Below are 18,754 nucleotides of genomic sequence, written 5' to 3'. Positions count from 1 at the left end.
TGTTTTGCTTCTCTTGCTGTTTTTGTGGCCTTTTCGTTGGCCGTTTTGGTATCCCGTTAGTTTCCTTTCTTCCGACAGGCTAGGCCCGTTTCAGTTAGAGGACCTAGTCTTCCCCATTGTTTCCGTGTGGTCTTTGGTTTGGTGCTCCATTCTGTTAGCTTTTAATGTTGTCGTGTCTGGCTAGTGGTGCTATTCTGCCTTTGTTTCCCCGGACTAGGCTTGTTTAAGTTAGAGGACCTAGTCCTCCCTGTAGTCTTTTTCCCGCCAATTACTAGGCCGTTGTTAGTTAGAGGCTCTAGTTTCCCGTGTGGGGTTTACTTGGGTCCAGTGTGCGTACGTATTGCTTTGTACCTGTGTGTGTTCTTCTTTATTCAGCATGTCCAAGGAGTCTAAGGAACACAGGCCTTCGGGCTATAAAAAGTTTGTTGAATGCAACAGTAAAATGTCTTTGACTGATTGGCACTCTGTGTGCGTGTACTACTTGGGGGCTATTCACCTCCAACAGTCCTGCTTGTTTTGTCATTCCTTCAGTCCCCGTTTACTACAGGAGAGGAAGAACAAGCTCATTTTGAAAGGACTGCTTAAACACTCCGAGGAAGACTTGGCTAAGTCTTCTAGTGCCTTATCCTCTCCAGCTAAAAAGGACAAAAAGACTTTTAAGAAGCACTCTCTGGCTCAGTCTGTTTCTTCGGAGCCGCCAGAGAAAGTTGCTAGAACAGCTTCTCCTTTTTCGGTTCCATTGCCCTCTGTGCCGACAGAAGGTAGTGTCTTGACTAAGTCTATATCGGCTCCCAGCCTTTTAGAGATGGTCACGGATATTTTGGTTTGGAGCCGGTCTCCAGTTATCGACCAGTTTCTCCTTCATACAAGTCTCCTTCTGTAGGGAGATCCAGATCTCCAACTATATCCTCCAGGACCCTTTCCGATGAGGACATTGATAGAGTGGTGAAGAAAATGCTTCAGTCATCGGTGTTGGCCAAACTGATTTCAGCTCCGACCCAGTCTTCATCCTTTGTTGTTCCTCCTCCGAGCCTTTCTCGGCCTTCAGAGCCAGAGTTGTCTGTTCCGTCGGGTGCTGTTAGGTCGGTTCCAATAGCCTCGCCTGGCCTCTCGGTTCCGATTTCTGCTCCGACCCCGTCGGCTCCGTCCATGAGTCCGAGGGTCTGCGGTTCTCTGGTCGGACCTGAGGGGGAGGGCTCGGATCGATCTTCATCGGTTCCAAGGCCTTCCTCTCGGTGCTTCAGCTCAAGTGAGCTTGAACCCGACATCTGCTTTGGACCTCATCTCCTCGGCACCGAGGGCTACTATTGTATCCTCTACAGTTAGTCTGCTTTCGGAGCCGGGGGATCAGCCTTCAAGGTTATGAGGAGCTTGCTGGCCAGGTCGTCAGCTGCATCCTACGGCACCGATATTCTGCCCCCTCTGGCACCGGTGTCAGTTTCGGATCACCCTCTATCCCTGGGCAGCGGAGACCCTAAGCCTCAGGATACCTCCATGAGTGGTCCCCAACTTTCTGACATCTCCCCAGAGTTTTTGCCTGAGGAGTCCACCAGAAAGAGATTGTGTATGAGGAAACACCTCGACTCCCGGGATGAGTCTCTCACATCGGACACCGAACTCGAGGAGTCAGAGGGGTCCCCCAAGTCGTCTTCTGAATATGTCTCTTTTTCAGATATCCTTGAGATCTTGAAGCAGAGAGGCGGCTGGCCCTCCAATTCCCTTCTGATGAGTCAGTGTTCCTGAAGGCTTTTGGGTCTCAACCCTCCGCCTTTTCGGTTTCTCCCCCTTTCGACGAGCTACTAGATCTTGTCTGTCGAAAGGTGTGGGAAACTCCTGACACTGTGGAACCCAGTCCCTAGGAGACCCAATAAGTTTTTGTCCGCCCCCACTGACAAGGAATATCTAACAAAAGGCATGCCAGTAGATGCCATGGTGGTGGCAGCAGCCACCAAGAAGGAACTTGCTAAAACTTCGTCTACTGTCCATCCGCCTAACAAGGAGTCCCGGTCTATGGACAAGTTATGGGAAGCATGTGTTTTCCTCAGAGGCCTTTACACTGGGGTCGCTGAACTTCTTGATGCATTTTACAAGGCTCCAGAGAGATCTCCTAAAAGAGCTAGGAGATTCTCTACAGGGGAGCATTTCTGATTCCGTGGCATAGAAGGTCAGTGCACAGATGTCTACCCTAAATTCCCTTACCAACTCCTCCATGAGGCAGATCTCATACACAGCCGACGGAGCGAGTAGGGCAGTGGGTTCCGGAGTCTCTCTGAGGAGACGCTCCTGGATGCGCCTGTGCAATTTCACGGAGGCCTTAAAGTCTACAATTGCCAATGCCCCCTTTGATGGTTCATCGTTGTTCGGAACTAAGGTGAAGGACACTCTCACTAGGTGCGAGCAGGAAGGAAAAACCCTGTCTGTCGTGGGAGTCCATTTTTCCATGCCTTCTAGACCTTACCCCAAGGGCCAGAAGGGTGGGAAAATGTGGTTCAGGAAGTCGCAGAGGTTTTTTCAGGACGCATAAAGTGAGTCCCCCTCCAGAGGCAGGGGAGGGGGTGGAAATTCAGGTAGACGCCGCCCTAGAGGCAGAGAAGGCCTACGTAACCAGGAAGACCGTGATTCCTTTTGTGGTTCTCCCTACCAGCGCTCCTGACGGGAGGCCCGACTGTGCGTCTCTGGAGCCAGTCGGGGGTCGCATTTCTTTATTCCCAGAAGCCTGGCAAGATGCCACCCAAGACAAGTGTGTATTAAAGATAATTTCCAGAGGTTATCATATTCCCTTCTCTTCTCCTCCCCTACCAACCAAGAGAATCCCAGACGTTCCACCCAGTCACAGGGATTCCGCAACTCTAGAAATAAAAAAGTTGCTTTCAAAGAGAGCCATCCAGCCTGTTCCCGCAGACCAAGTAGGATTAGGAACTTACTCTACATTCTTTTTGGTGCCGAAAAGAACAGGGGACATGAGACCCATCTTGGATCTCAGCCGATTGAACCTTCATGTACAAAAGTCCAAGTTCCGCACGGTCACCTTAGTCAGTACTCCCTCTGTTAGGGAAAGATGTGTGGATGTGCCTCATCGACCTCTAAGATGCTTACTACCATATCAAGATGGACAGGGCATCGAGAAGTCATCTACACTTCCAGCTGGGAGCCAGTCATTTTCAGTTTCATTCTCTGCCCTTTGGTCTCACCACAGCCCACAGGGTGTTCAAATGCATGGCAGTGTTAACGGCTCACTTGAGACCTCAGGGATTCCAAGCATTTCCATACCTGGATGACTCGGACCAGGGATGCTACCATTACGCTGTGCTGAAGGTTAGGAATTACTCTAAATTGTAAAAAATCTGCCTTGTTGCCCTCGCAGGGTGCCACCTTTATCGGCGCTGAACTAGATATGGTGCTCATGGGGGCCTTCTTACCAGAAGAGAGAATTCAGGCTTTACAACAGCAGGTCTATGCCTTACTACCATTGAAGAAGGTCAAGGCAATACTGGTCCTCAAGTTATTAGGGACCATGGCTGCCATGATCATACTAGTTCCCCTTGCCAGACTACACATGAGGGTTCTTCAGTGGCTGCTTTTCATCCAGTGGTCACTACAGCACCTTCCACTCTCCCATTCTATTCTGATTATGGACACGTGCAAGCAGGATCTACGCTGGTGGCTTCAGGCCAGCAATCTCAACGTAGGCAAGCCTTTTGTTCCATCTTCTCCAGTTGCCACGGTGACCACGGATGCCTCCTAGATCGGGTGGCTGGGGCATTATCTCGGCAGGACAGTCCAAGGCATGTGACAAGATCACGAGACCCATTTGCATATCAATGTCTTGGAGAAGAGAGCAGTGCTATTAGCGTTGCAAGCACTTCAGAGCTTTCTCCCTCTAGGGACAATTGCAATCCACTCAGACAACATGTCAGTGCTATGGTATCTGAACAAACAGGGAGGAACCAAATCATACCCCCTTTGCAGAGAAGCACTTTGAGTTTGGCAGTGGGCGGTGTCTTCCAAACGCTTTCTAGTTGCAACGCATATACCAGGAAAGTCCAACGTGATTGCCGACAGGCTGAGCAGAGCTATCTTAATGCCTCACGAGTGGTCCCTGAACAATTATGTTGTGGAGAAGATATTCCACAGATGGGGTCAGCCTTGTTGCGATCTATTTGCCACCCCCCTCATTGCCAAATGCAGCAGCTACTTCACCCTTATCCCCCCGGAGAGGGAGACACCCAGGGGGCGCTCTGGTTCACAATTGGCCCTCCGGTCGTCTCTACACCTTCCCACCATTACCTCTGATATCAAAGGTCATTCAGAAAGCACAGTCTTTGGGAAGCAAAATGATCCTCATTGCCCCACACTGGCCTCATCAGATTTGGTTTCCCTTCCTTCAACTCTGTCTAATGGACAAGCCCTGGATTCTGGACCCAGCTCCAGATCTGCTGACTCGTATGTCAGAACAGTTCCATCTCTCTATCCAGACCCTCAAGTTGACAGTTTGGCTGCTCCGGTTCCGTCCTTAGTCAGGCTTCATGATTTTTCCCTGGAAGTGGTCCATATTCTATCATCTTCCCACAAGCCTTCTACCAGGAAGATTTATTCCAGTGAGTGGAAGAGATTTTCTATTTGGGCCCGTGAGAGACATATTGATCCTTATACAACGTCTGTTTCGGCAATATTAGAATTTCTTTCTCAACTGTTCAGTCAGGGGTCAGCTGCAGCAACCATTAAAGTGCAACTGGCAGCGATTTCTACCTTTCACGTTGCTAATGAGCCCAACCTTATGACTCCTAGGCTTTCTCGGGCTTTTCTGAAAGGGACATTGTTACTCCGACCACCAGTCTTTGATCCAGTAATGCCATGGGACCTCAATTTTGTATTACAGAAGCTCACATCAACTCCCTTTGAGCCCGCAGCTATGTGTAACATTAAATTCTTGTCACGGAAGACAGTATTCTTGGTAGCCATAATTTCAGCTAGGCGGGTCTCTGAACTCCAAGCATTATCGATTAAGCCACCTTATTTGGTGTTTCACAAAGATAGGGTCTCCTTAAGAACCAGTCCTTCCTTTGTTCCAAAGGTTACCTCTGTTGTCAATATTAACTAATCCATTGAGTTACCTGTGTTTTTTCCTGAATTCTCCAACAAGGCAGAATTTAAGTTTCATCAGCTAGATGTTCATAGACAATTGTGTTTCTATTTACATAGGACAAAAGATTTCAGGAATTCAGATCAAATGTTTGTCTTGTTTTCAGACACTATACTTGGGGTTCCTGTTTCTAAGGTGACCTTGTCTCGCTGGATCTCCGATTGCATCTCATTTATTTATGCTTCCATTGGCAAAGAATTACCCTTTAAAGTGAAGCCTCATTCTACACAATCTGTGGCTACCACAGCTGCGTTTCAGGCTAGGATGTCTATGGATGATATTTGTGCTGCAGCAATATGGGCTTCACCTCATACCTTTATTAGTCACTACAAATTATATCTGGTGTTTAGAGGCAGGTCTTCCTTTGGTTCCACAGTGCTCAAGAGTATTTTTCACTGAGCCAACCAAGATCAAGGTGCTAGGGACGCTGTCCCACGGGTAAGAATGAAGGTGAGATTGGACTACATAACATCAAGAAGTTATGTACTCATTATAATGTTCGATGTATGTAGTCCATCTCACCTTACATTCTTACTAACCCTCCCTCCTACCCCCCTCCTGGAGGACCTGGAGGTATAGTCTCTAGGTGTCAGTAGTCCTCTCTGTTGGGGGGTTGTTCTTTTGTGTGTGTGTGTGTGTGTGTGTGTGTGTGTGTGTGTGTGTGTGTGTGTGCGCTTGCAGCAAACAAGATCTGGGGAGTAGACCTTTTGCATGATGGGATACCTCTTAGCCACGAGCCAATTGAGGACTTTGAGCTAGGCCGAGTCGGAGCTGATGTTTGACTCTGAATCCATGGGTACGAATGTTAGGTGAGATGGACTACATACATCGAACGTTATGGTGAGTACATAACTTCTTGTTTTAAAAAAATGTTCAGTTGTGTGTGTCCGTAAACTGCCACCACAAGACCACCTGCAAGAAATGTGTTTACTGCCTTGGGGGCAGAGCGTTTTGAGACCCATTGTCAGGCTTGTACGTCATTCAATGCTAGGGCTTTTACATAGAGAAAAGAAAAATTGATAGTCAGAGGACTTTTGCCTGCTGAGTCATATCGCTCCACTTCCACCTCTCCAGCAGCTAAGGAAAAGAAGGGTGTAGAGAACCCTGATAAGGCTAAAACAAAGGAAAAATCTAAGGATAAGGATATTGATACTGAGAAACCAGAAAAATCAAGCAAAAGACTACTGGATCTGACTCCTGCTGCAGAATCAGACTTGAAGGTTCCTCAGTGATCGGATCCATCAGCCTCTTGGATCCATTCACCTCATGATCAGCCCTGGTTCTCACTGGAACTAGTGAGCCCCAGGCTGCACTCGCCAATATTGTATACAAGATCGGAGACCTTCCAGACTTTCATCTGTAGCTTCATCCACCCGGTCCTGCAGGAGCCTCTTGGAACAGGACATTGACAGGGTGATGAGGAAATGTCTGAGAGCTCAGATTCAGCTCGGAGTTCTTTTGGTACAGTCACCTTTGAACGTATTGAGCACGGTGCCAACTACCCCTCCATTACAAATTCCGGTACTGGTCCCACTTTTGGATCCAGTTGTTTCAGTGCCAGTTTGTCCCAAAGTAACTTGATTGTGACCAATAGCATTCTCTGCTTTGACCCTGATTGGAGCCCTTCCTCTGTCAGCTCAGTGCTTTTGGAGCCAACAGAATCTCGAAGCTGAATCTTTGGCTCCATGGAGTGAGAGGAGGTATCGACACCAAGACTCTTGGAGCATCCCTGCCTCTCCGAGCCCTGGTGCTTGATAACTCAGCATAGAGATCCCCTTTGGATTTGAGACCCTTCAGCTCTGAAGGGTCCCTTCCAAGCCTAAAGCCAAGGAGTTCCTCAGAACCAATAGTCTTCGCCTTTCGAGGCTTTTCAGAGAGTCCTTTCGAGTCCAGTGGATATAAGCTACCTCCACCAAGACTGGCACCATCCATGCTCTGTACTGAAACTGATTCTCTCCATCATCACTCTTCTTAGTCTGGTACAGATCCCTTCCCCAAACTAAAACACTAAAAGTGAAGCAGCATACAGTACCTTTTGGGCAGCCTGTTGCACACTTTTACTCCACATTCTGAATAGCTATTAACTTGCTTTTGGATGGGGCTTGTCTCCTTTTCCCTTTCCCCATCTGCAGTGACCCATATAATAGTGCTGCAGGCTTGGCCATTAAATTGTTTATGCATTAGATGTCAGGCTTAGGCAATCACTTAAATGGTTCTGGATTGTGTGCTACACTTACCAACCTCCAAAAGTTCAGTTGTAGCCCAAGCTACCATTGTGGCTCTTTACACTGTAAATTAAAAAATAAACCTGGAAATTCAATAGAAAGTTCATCTTATCAAAACATATTGGCTGTGATAATCATTTTGCCACATTGCTCCCCTTATACGTGTCTTACTGTACTACTACCACTTATGGTGTTTTCTAAATAAGCACCTGATGCTTTGTGAAAAATGGAAAACGTATTGATCTCTGATTTAATTATATACTTACTCTGTACTGACAAGTCTATAAAAAGGGTAGAATATGTCATGTTTACAGCTACTACTAAGTTTAGATCTGAAGTAGTTTACGTCATTTGATCTTCAACCTGTGGTTACCGGATCCGTATCAGATCTGAATCGGCAACTTCACAAGCATCTGCTCCAAGCTCCAAGCTCCTCCCCTACCCATAGTACACCACCACTACCTTCCAACCCTCAGATCTCGTTTGCCGCTGCTTCACAATGCATCATGATCCTTGAGCTCCAGTTTTGGGTTGAATTTTGAAGTTTTTGATTCCCCTGTTTTTTAGTTTTCAGTGCGTCTGTTGGTAGTGTAGGTCCCCTCCCTTCATTCCCCTCACTGGTGCGTCGAGTGTAGCTGTTTTTTTTTATAGTTTTAGGTAGTTTTTCTGTAGTTTTAGGTTGTTCTGTAGTAGTTAGACCCCCCCCCCTCAGCTTTCTGTGTGCTTATGTTTATTGTGTTTCTGAGTGTGTGGCAGGTGGAGAGGGTCTTTGGTAATTTCTTGGACTGGTTATGGCCGATCAACCAAAGCAAGTGTTTAAAGGATGCACAGTGTGTGGCCACAAACTGTCGCCTGCCGATGGCCACACTTTGTGTGTTCTTTGTTTGGGCTTGTTTGTGTTTGGCTCCGATCCTCGCTTCGGATCCGGGGAGAGGGGCTCCCTTACTAGTGTCCCAGGAAGCTCTCTCTCCTTTGGCATTCGATGTTGTGGAAAGGGTCCTGTCCAATGGGTCAAGGCCCCTGACTACATCTTTGGACTCTGCCCCAACTCCCTCTGTTTTTGTTGTGACTGCCATCATTTTACCACAGGGACAGCCCGTGCTCGAGGAGCCCCAGGCAGTTTCCCTTGAGGAACAACAGGTAGTTTGCGAGTCCCGTCTTGAGAGCCCCACCAGAGAGGTTCCTCGCAAGCATACGTGCAAGAGGAGGCACTTGGACTCCTCTCCGGAGTCCCTCACTGAGGACACTGATTTGGATGATGGAGAAGGTTCTCCCATATCACCTCCCGAGGATGTCTCCTTTGGAGACATCATGGAAATTTTGCGCCAGTGGAGAGGTTGGTCTGCCCCAAAACCTTCCTCAGACGAACCGGTGTTCCTGAAGGCTTTCGGCATGAGCCAGTCTACTTCCTGGGTGTCCCCCCTCCCCCGTGGATCCATTAGTGGACTTGGTCACCTCACGGGTTTGGAAGGAACCGGACACTGTGGAACCAATCTCAAAGTGTCCAGATAAAATCTTAAGCCCCCCTGTAGACAGACCTGCTTGGAATAAAGGGTCCCTGGTAGACGCTATGGTGATAGCAGCCGCCACCAAAAGGGAACTAGCCAAGGAGTGTTCTTCAGTCCACCTTCCTGACTATGAGTCTAGGACGATGGATCATCTAGGGAAGCGGGTTTATGCATCAGCAACCTTTTCTATTAGGACACTGAACTATCTGGCCCATGTTACTCGACTACAGCATGACTTGGTTAAGGAACTGGCTGAGTCTCCCCCAAAGTCCATGTCGCAGGAGGACAGGTCTGCGTTCTCCGCGAGGATGACTACCTTGACAGCCGTTTCTAATACGTCCATGCGACTTCTCTCGCATGCGACTGGAGTGGCTCGGGCAGCTGGGTCTGCCGTTTCCATGAAGTGTCACGCCTGGCTCAGGCTGTGTCAGTTCACAGAACCATTCAAGGCGACTCTTGCGAATGCCCTGTATGATGGTTCTTCCCTCTTTGGTAAGACTGTCCGTGCTGGTCCAGAGTGAGAAAGACCGGAAGAGACTGTCTGCCATTGGTATACTTTTCTCAAACCCTCAAAGATCCTTTTCCTGGAATCAGCAAGGGCAAAAAAGATTTGGTTTTGTAAGTCTCAGTATTCCTGGGACACTCAGGGCCCTTCTTCCCCTGGAGGCAGAGGGGGACAGGACAGGCGCCGGCCCAGAGGCAGAGGGGGTCCGAGGAATTTTGGGTCTCGAACTGTTTTCGGACAGGCCCGCACAGCAACCCTGAGGGGTTGCCCGACTGCTCTGCTCTAGAGGCAGTTGGGGGTTGCCTGTCAATGCACCTGACGGCATGGGAGTCAGTGTCATCAGACTGTTGGGTGCTTCAGATAATTTCCAGAGGTGATTCAATCCTGTTTATGGTTCTCCCTACCCCTTCCCATTGCTTCCCTAATGTACCACCCGCGCAAAGTGAGGCAGCAGCACTAGAGGTTTCCAAGCTGCTAAAGAAACAAGCCATCAAACCCGTCCCCCTAGATCAGTCCAGATCGGGCATTTACTCCTGGTTCTTTTTGGTGTCAAAAAAGACTGGGGACTTCAGGCCCATTCTATACCTGTCTACTCTGAACCTGTCAGTTGCCAAAGAGAAGTTCCGGATGGTCACTTTATAGTCCATCCTGCCGTACCTGCAAGAACGACTGGATGTGCTCGTTCAACCTCCAGGATGCCTACTATCACATAAAGATGCACAGAAGCTGCAGGAGGTTTTTCTGCTTCCGGTTAGGAGCCAATCATTATCAGTTTCGAGCCCTACCCTTTGGTCTCACCACAGCCCCCAGGGTGTTCACCAAAGTGCTGGCAGTAGTAGCAGCTCATCTGAGGCTTCAGAAGATTCAGGTCTACCCTTACCTGAGTGATTGGCTCCTTACTGCTCCCAACAAGCATCTTCGTCGGACCAGAGACTATTTCCCACGTCTTGCACACCCTCTAGGGATTACAATCAGCACAGCCAAATCACTTCTGAGCCCTGTCCAGGTTGTAGAATACATAGGAGCATGGATAGACACGTTGCAGACAAAAGTCTTCCTGACCCCGGAGAGAGTTCGAAACTTAAGGACACATGTCGCTTTCATTTCTCAATCTCATCTTCCCTCAGCAGAGTCAGATGTTCTTCATGTTTCACTGTTGCAGTCATTACATTTGGGCAATCCTGCTGGCAGGTTGCCCTCAGCCGGCCCGAATTCCAAAGTCCTGGGTCCCGCGTCGGCTGCTGTCGCCCCCTCCCCGACATCAGGTCGTCAGGGGTACAAAAGAATCAGCCGACGCCATTTTCTTTAGTCTTTCTTGCCGCGCGGTGCCTGAAGCAGAAGCAGATGTTCTTCATCTCACATTGCTGCAGTCCTAACACTTGGGGTAGTCCGCTGTCCCACGGTCGGCCCGAATATCAGAGTATAAGGCTGACGTCGGTCAAGGCGCATTTGACTGACATCAGAACGTCAGGGTACAAATGCGCATGACCGACGTCATATCCTCAGTCTTTTTTGCCGCATGGTCCGATGCAGAAGCAGTGTTGCAAGTGCCGTTCGGCGTTCTGAAATTTTTCGAATTCGGAGTTTCAGACCGAAGTCAGAGTTGGTTAAGTACCCCGTTGGGGAATATTTTGGTTTTTTCTTGCCTCAGTGGTTTACCGGATGTCAGAAAAAGTGAATAACTGTATTTCTTGTGGGAAACAGATACCGCATAGGGATTACCATAATTTGTGTATACCTTGTTTGGGACCTGAGCACGACGTTGTTGGGTGTCGCTTTTGTGCTAGGTTTAATAGACGCACTATAAAGCGAAGGTTGGATTGTGCCAGGTTGGTCTTTGGGAAGAGGTGCAATTACAATATGCCGTCGGATGCTCTGACGCCGGCTTCCTCAAAGAAGCGCAAGGACAAGGCAGTTAAACCTAGGTTAGAGGAGTCGTCCGAACCGGACGCCGGTTCTTTAGAGGCGTCAGTGGAACCGGTGGTTCCGACGGCGGCCTCTCTGGATTCCCAGGGAGAAACTTTGGTTTTACAGGATGTGGCCTCCCAGGAGGCAGGTCAGGCTGTAGGGGCTTCTCAGATAACTTTACTCCCCTCCCTTCCTAAGGTGTCTAGGCCCTCTCTTTCTGCTTCCAAGGCTTCTCCTAGAGGCAGGTCTAGTTTAGCTTCTGTGGGTGTCGCTCCTAGTTCTTCAGGTTCGGTGCCCAAGAAGTATATGCTTAAAATGGCAGAAGATTTAATTACTTTAATTAGAGGCTCTATGCCCCCTCCTGATAAGAGGCCTAGGATGGAACCAGTGTTGGGGGATTATGAGCAGGCCTCAGATGTGTCTGAGTCTTCGGCTGAAGACTTGCAGGAGTATTCTCATTATTCTGATTCTGATGTGGATGATTCTACTCCTTCTGCTTCTCCTCCTGAGGATTTTTCTTTTTCGGAGACCCTTCACTCCATGAGAGAGCATTTTAAATGGGAAGGTCAGGACTTCTCTGACTCCAGGAAAAGGCTTAGGGAATTTTTGTTCTTACCCCAGCATAGGCCTTTGGCTATACCTCCTGTTTTGAATGTGGTGGAAGATGTGTTTGCAGAGGCTTCTCTTAATCCTGACTCTTTGCCTCCTGCTCCTGTTAAACCAGATAGGTATTACAGGGTGCCTGAAGCTCATAAGTATCTTTTTAAGAGCCCTAGGGCAGACCCAGAAACTGTTAGCCAGGGGCCTAAGGGTGTTAAGGCTTCTGTTGTCAAGAATCCGGTTCCTGCAGATAAAGAGGCCAGGGCCTTGGATAGATGGGGAAAGAAAGTTTATACTTCTTCCACTTTAGCCATGAGAGCTTTGAATTGCCAGTTTCACATGTTGAAATATCAAAATTATCTCCTTTCGCAGTTGAAATCTAAGGTTGATGCTTTGGCGGAAGGTATTGATTGTAAAGAGTTGCAAGATTTAGTGCATGTTTCTGAACAGGTGGGGAAACATTCTTTGCAATGTGGTTTTGATGCTGTACAGGCCTCTTCCAGGGTGGCTGCCACTGGGTCAGTGCTTCGCAGGCATGCCTGGCTGAGGGATCAAAATTTATCTGACCATGTTAAAACTAGGATTTTGGATGCCCCTTTGCAATCTGATGTCTTGTTTGGTTCTCCTGTTGAGGCAGTTTTAAAGAAAATGGAAGACAAGGCTAAGTCTATGCAGACTGTTAAAGATTTTTTGCAGGTTCAGCCTCCAAAGTTTAGTAGAAATTGGCCTACTAAGGGGTGGACGTATTCTTCTTATGATTCCCAGTCTAGGGCTAGATCTAGACGTGGCAGGGGCAGAGGTCAGGGCTCTTTCAGGCCTAGAACAGGGAGTTCTCCTGCACAGTCTTCGGGTGAGGGCAGGGGTCAGTCCTTTCGTAAACAGACCCAATGACCTACCTTTTCAGCTGCCACATCCTTCTCACCTGGCAGCACCTTTGGGAGGAAGGTTGGCACTTTTCAAAGAAAATTGGAGTTTGGTTACCCAAGACAGATGGGTATTGGATATCATACATCACGGTTACAGGTTTTATTTCCATACCTTGCCTCCTTTCAAAGGCATGCCAGCCATTCCTCCTCAACAAAGAATAGAGGCTCACAAGCAAATTTCTCTGTTACTCCAAATAGGGGCCATACAGCCGGTTCCTGTGCCAGAAAGGGGCCTAGGATTTTATTCTCGCCTGTTCCTTGTACCAAAAAAGGGGAACACGTGGAGACCAATTTTGGATTTATCTATCCTCAACACTTATCTGGACATTCCCAAGTTCAAAATGTTGACGTTATAACAGCTTTTACCTCTGCTGGGCAAGGATCATTGGATGGTAACTTTGGATCTCAAGGAGGCTTACCTTCATGTTCCTATCAGGCTAAGTTGCAGGAAGTATCTACGTTCGGACTGGGACTTCTCACTATCAGTTCTCTGCATTGCCCTTTGGCTTATCTACTGCCCAGAGTATTTACGAAAGTTCTGGCTCCAGTGATAGCTTTCTTCAGGCTAAAAGGAATACAAATCTATCCTTATTTGGACGATTGCCTGATTCTGGCTCAAGGAAGGGACGAGCTTCTTCGACATTTAGAATTTGTCATAGCAGTGCTAAGATGCCTGGGGTATTCTGTGAACGAAATAAAGTCCAGTCTAGTACCCTCTCAAGACATGTGCTTTCTGGGTGTAAGACTGAATACAGCATCTCAGATGGCCTTTCTAACCCCGGACAAACAAAAGAATCTTTCCCTTTACTTCCATCATCTATCTCTTCAGTCCGGGCTGACTGCAAGGACAGTCCTTCAAGCCTTAGGGTTCATGGCATCTTGTATTCTGGTGCTTCCCAATGCCAAACTGCATATGAGGAAGTTGCAATGGTATCTCAAACATGTATGGACACAGCACTGCCAGGATCTGGACACTGTCATTCCAATAATACCTTGCATTCAAAAGGAATTTTTATGGTGGGCTCAGGAATGTCACCTAAACAAGGGACTCTCTGTGACCCGGCCAGAGGCGAGTCAAATTTTAACGACAGATGCCTCAGACAAAGCTTGGGGAGCTCATCTAAACGGAAAGTGGATACAAGACAAGTGGCCTGTCAGACTACTGCATCTACATATCAATTTGAAGGAGATGTTAGCAGTCCAGTTTGCATTAATAGCTTTCAAGGATTTACTTCTTCCAGGGCAGGTGTTGATTCTAACAGACAACACAACTGTCATGTGGTACATCAACAAGCAAGGGGAACACATTCTTATCCTCTATGCAGGCAAGCAATGATTTTGTGGGAGACTGCTCTCAGTTTACAACTAAATCTTCAGGCAAGGTTTCTGCCAGGAGCACAGAACTCCTTAGCAGATGTGTTAAGCAGACAAATCATGGATCCCCACGAGTGGAAACTGGATCTTCATGTATTTCAGAAATTGACAGTGTCCTGGGGAACTCCAGACATAGATCTGTTCGCTTCTCCATTAAACCACCAGCTGCCAAAGTTTTGCACGAAGAGGTTTCATCCCACAGCTTGGAAAGTGGATGCTCTTTCTTTCAGTTGGACAAATCTTCATGTGTATGCCTTTCCACCTCTGCCTCTCCTCCCAAAGGTGCTTCTGAAGGTCAGACAGGACAAGCCAAGGATGATTTTGATAGCTCCAGATTGGCCTCGACAGCACTGGTACCCATTACTGAGAAGTCTAGTACGGAAGCCTCCATGGCCTTTGCCTTTGATTCCACATCTGTTGTCACAGGAGGACAGCCATCTGCTCAATGTCAAGCTTCACTCTCTTCACCTAACAGCCTGGCATATTCTGTTTTAAACCATAGAGGGTCTCAACTTCCACAACAAGTTTTGAATGTGATTTTGGAAGCTAGAAGGCCTAGTACAAGGAAAGTGTACGCAGATAAATGGAAGAGATTTTTGTTTTGGAGTGCAGCTAAGGATTTGGATGTTTCTGAGCCTGATTTAAGTGTGGCTCTTCAATATCTTACTGAGTTATTGGACAAAGGTTTGTCCTTCTCTTCTATTAAGATTCATGCTGCAGCAATTTCAGCTCACTATGACTGTGACCCACCATTGTTTTCTCATCCTTTGTTCAAGCAATTTCTTAGAGGGGCAAAGAATATAAGACCCCCGAAGAGCTCCTACTCCTGCTTGGGATCTCAATTTTGTGTTGGAGAAACTCACTCTACAACCTTTTGAGCCTGCAGCTACTGCTGAATTGAAATATTTGTCATGGAAGACTGCGTTTTTGATGGACATTACCTCTGCAAGAAGGGTTTCTGAATTGCAGGCCCTTATGGCAGTTGCGCCTTTCTTACTTTTCATAAGGACAGGGTATCTTTACGTACTAATCCTTCCTTTATGCCTAAAGTGGTTTCTAGTGTGGCTTTAAACCAAACTATTCATTTGCCTACTTTTTATGCAAATCCCCAAAATAAAGGGGAAAAGATTTTGCACACTTTAGATGTACACAGGCAGTTGCGATATTATTTGGACAGAACTAAAGGGTTCAGACAATCTCAGCAGTTATTAGTTTCTTTTGCTTTGTGCTCTCAGGGCAAGCCCGTGTCAAAACAAACTATTTCTAAGTGGATTGGATTTTGCATTGCTTTCTGTTATTCCCATCATGGCAAAGAGATTCCAGCTGGGATTAGGCCTCATTCCACTAGGGCTACTGCCACTTCAACAGCTTTTTTGAGGGGGGTGGCAACTAAGGATATTTTAGAGGCAGCCACTTGGAGTTCAGTGCATACCTTTTCTAGGCATTACCACCTTCCACTGTACTCTAAATCCAGGGCTGGTTTTGCCACTGCTGTGTTGCAGGGCATTTTGGCAGCTCCTGCTTCTATATGATTTGGCCATCCTCCCTTACCTCTGCTTTGGGATTCTACCCAAGTGTTAGGACTGCAGCAATGTGAGATGAAGAACATAGTACAGTTTTGTACCTACCATAAATGTAGATGTTCGAAGATCCACATTGCTGCAGTCCAATTTACCCTCCCTCCTTCCCCTCTGTAGTGTGAGGTGGTTGTGTGGGTTAAGTTATCCATCTGAGGTATATTGTGCATATTGTATATATGTTGTATATATTGTACATATTTTTGGTATTAGGCTGGTTGGTTGTTTAGTTGTGGTCTTTGGGTTTGGACCTTTCTTTTTAGGGTCTTCTGACATCTGGGGCAAGAAAAGACTGAGGATATGACGTCGGTCATGCGCATTTGTACCCTGACGTTCTGATGTCAGTCAAATGCGCCTTGACCGACATCAGCCTTATACTCTGATATTCGGGCCGACCGTGGGACAGCGGACTACCCCAAGTGTTAGGACTGCAGCAATGTGGATCTTCGAACATCTACATTTATGGTAGGTACAAAACTGTACTTTCACAAGTGCCGGTCGGCTGACTCCTGAGATTTTCGTGTTAGAGTTTCAGATCCGAAGTCTTCAATAAAGCTAAGTACCCTGTTGGGGAAACTTTTTTCTTGCTCCAGACCGATGTCAGGAAAAAGTTAATAATTGTATTTCTTGTGGGAAGCAAATACATCATAAGGTTTTTCATTCTTACTGTGTTCCTTGCCTAGGCCCTGATCACAACGTTTCTGATTGTCGGTTTTGTGCTAGATTTAACCAAAGCACTATTAAGTGTCAGTATGATTTTGCTTTAAACTATTTTGGACGTTCGTTTAATAATCCAGAAATGTCGTCGGATAACCATCCGACTACCGGAGTTCACAAAAAATGCAAAGAAAAGGAAAGAGGCAACCGAGGCCCAAATCCGATGACTACGCTTCTCCTAAGCCAGTCGCCGGTACGCCGGTCCTCAGGCGCTTTCGCAGCCCCTGACACCTGCTACTTTAGAGTCTCAGGCCGCTACCAACTTCCACGTGGAGTCGGCCATGCCACTGGAAACTCGAGGTATTGGAGCCTCGGGTATTATCCCTTCAGATGGGTCCGGAGCCGCTGAGCAGGCACCGGCTTCTGAGGGTGTATTCAGACCTAAACATTTTTACATCAAACCAACTTCAGCTTCAAAGACTAAAGCACCTTCCAAAGCAAAGAAACAAACTCAAGAGCCACGTGGTCAGGCCTCTATCAAAATGGCCGAAGACTTGATTACCTTGATCAGGGGTTCCCATCCCCCTCCTGAAAAGAGGCCTAGGCAAGAGACTGACTATGAATCTAGAGATCAGGTTTCCATTTCTTCTGATTCCTCTTCTGATCAGGAATATTCTCATCCCCTCTATGAGGATTCTGATGCTGAAGAAATCTATTCCTTCAGCTTCTCCTCCAGAGGACTATTCTTTTGGGGATACCTTACATACCATGAGGGAGCATTTCCACTGGGAGAGCCAAGATTTTTCAGAATCTAAAAAGGGGCTCAGGGATTTTCTTTTACTACCTCGACACAAGCCACTAGCCATCCCACCTGTTAGATATTGTAGATTATGTGTTTTTGGAGTCTAGTCTTAACTCCTGTCTACTTGCCTCCAGCTCCTGTTAAGTCTGCCAGATATTACAGGGTTCCTGACTCTCATAAATTCCTTTTTAAAAACCCTGCTGCAGACCCAGGAACCATTTCTCAGGGTCCCAAAGGAGTTGAGGCTTCTGCTGCAAAAAACACTACCCCCTCTGACAGAGATTCAAGGGCACTGGATAGATGGGGAAAAAAAGGGTTTACACATCTGGTACCTTGGCTATAAGAGCCTTAATCTGTCAGTTTCATATGCTCAAATATCAGCAACATGTTACGGCATTGCTTAAACAGAAAATGTTGTTAAACTCTGATTGTGCAGAAAACAAGGAAATGCAGGATTTATTGGATGCAGCTGAACAAGTTGGAAAGCGTACTTTGCAATGTGGTTTTGATTCTTTAGAGGCCTCCTGCAGGGCTGCAGTCACAGGTTCTGTAATTAGGAGGCATGCTTGGTTAAAGGAACAAAATCTGCCTGATCATGTTAAAGCTAAATTATTAGATGCACCTTTATAGCATGATACTTTGTTTGGTGTTAAGGCAAAAGAGGTGTTAAAGCAAATGGAGGACAAAGCTAAATCTATGCAAACGGTCAAAGATTTTTTTACAAGTACAGCCACCTAGGTTTAGTAGACACTGGCCAACAAAGAACTGGTCCTTTCCTGTGTCAGACGGACCTCAAAGAGGCAGATCCAGATGCCCTAGAGGCAGATCCCAGGCGCAAGGGTCATACCGCCCAAAGCAATGGGGGGCTTCTACCTCCAAAGTTGGAGAAGACAAATCACAGCCATACAGGAAACAGTCCCAGTGACTTCCCCCTGCCTGCACCAAGCACTTATCTCCTGGCAACACCCTTAGGGGGAAAATTAGCACTGTTTTCTCAAAATTGGCACATTATAACCCAGGACAAGTGGGTCCTGAATATCGTGTCACAAGGCTACAAGTTCAATTTCCATACCCTGCCAAAGGCAAACGGCTGTCCAGATCTGCCAAAAAATCAATGGGCAGATGCACAAAAACAAGTCTCATCCCTCATGGACATGGGGGTCATTCAACAAGTACCAGAGCAAGAGCAGGGACAAGGATTTTACTCAAGACTGTTCTTGGTACCCAGAAAGGACAAGACCTGGAGACCAATACTGGACCTATCTATTCTGAACACATTCCTGGATATACCAAAATTCAAGATGATGACTTTGCAGCAGCTTCTGCCTATGCTGGGCAAGAACGCTTGGCTTGTGACTTTAGACCTAAAAGAGGCATACCTGCATGTCCCAATCAGACAAATATGCAGAAGATACCTCAGATTCAAGGCGGACTCAATGCATTACCAATTTTCTGCACTGCCCTTTGGCTTATCTACTGCGCCCAGGGTCTTTACAAAGTGCCTGGCACCAGTAATTGCATTCTGCAGA

The 18,754-nt window shown here is 47.2% G+C and overlaps 1 protein-coding gene across 2 annotated transcripts in view; it reads left to right on the top strand.

Moving 5' to 3' along the window:
• The window catches only part of LOC122787746, a 963,913-nt gene that overhangs the window by 519,628 nt on the left and 425,531 nt on the right, over positions 1-18,754 (top strand). The window lies entirely within an intron of this gene.

Source organism: Protopterus annectens, chromosome 13.part0, assembly GCF_019279795.1.
Source record: "Protopterus annectens isolate FY-2018-M chromosome 13.part0, PAN1.0, whole genome shotgun sequence".
NCBI lineage: Eukaryota > Metazoa > Chordata > Ceratodontiformes > Protopteridae > Protopterus > Protopterus annectens.
This window is presented reverse-complemented; position numbering and strand designations above follow the sequence as displayed.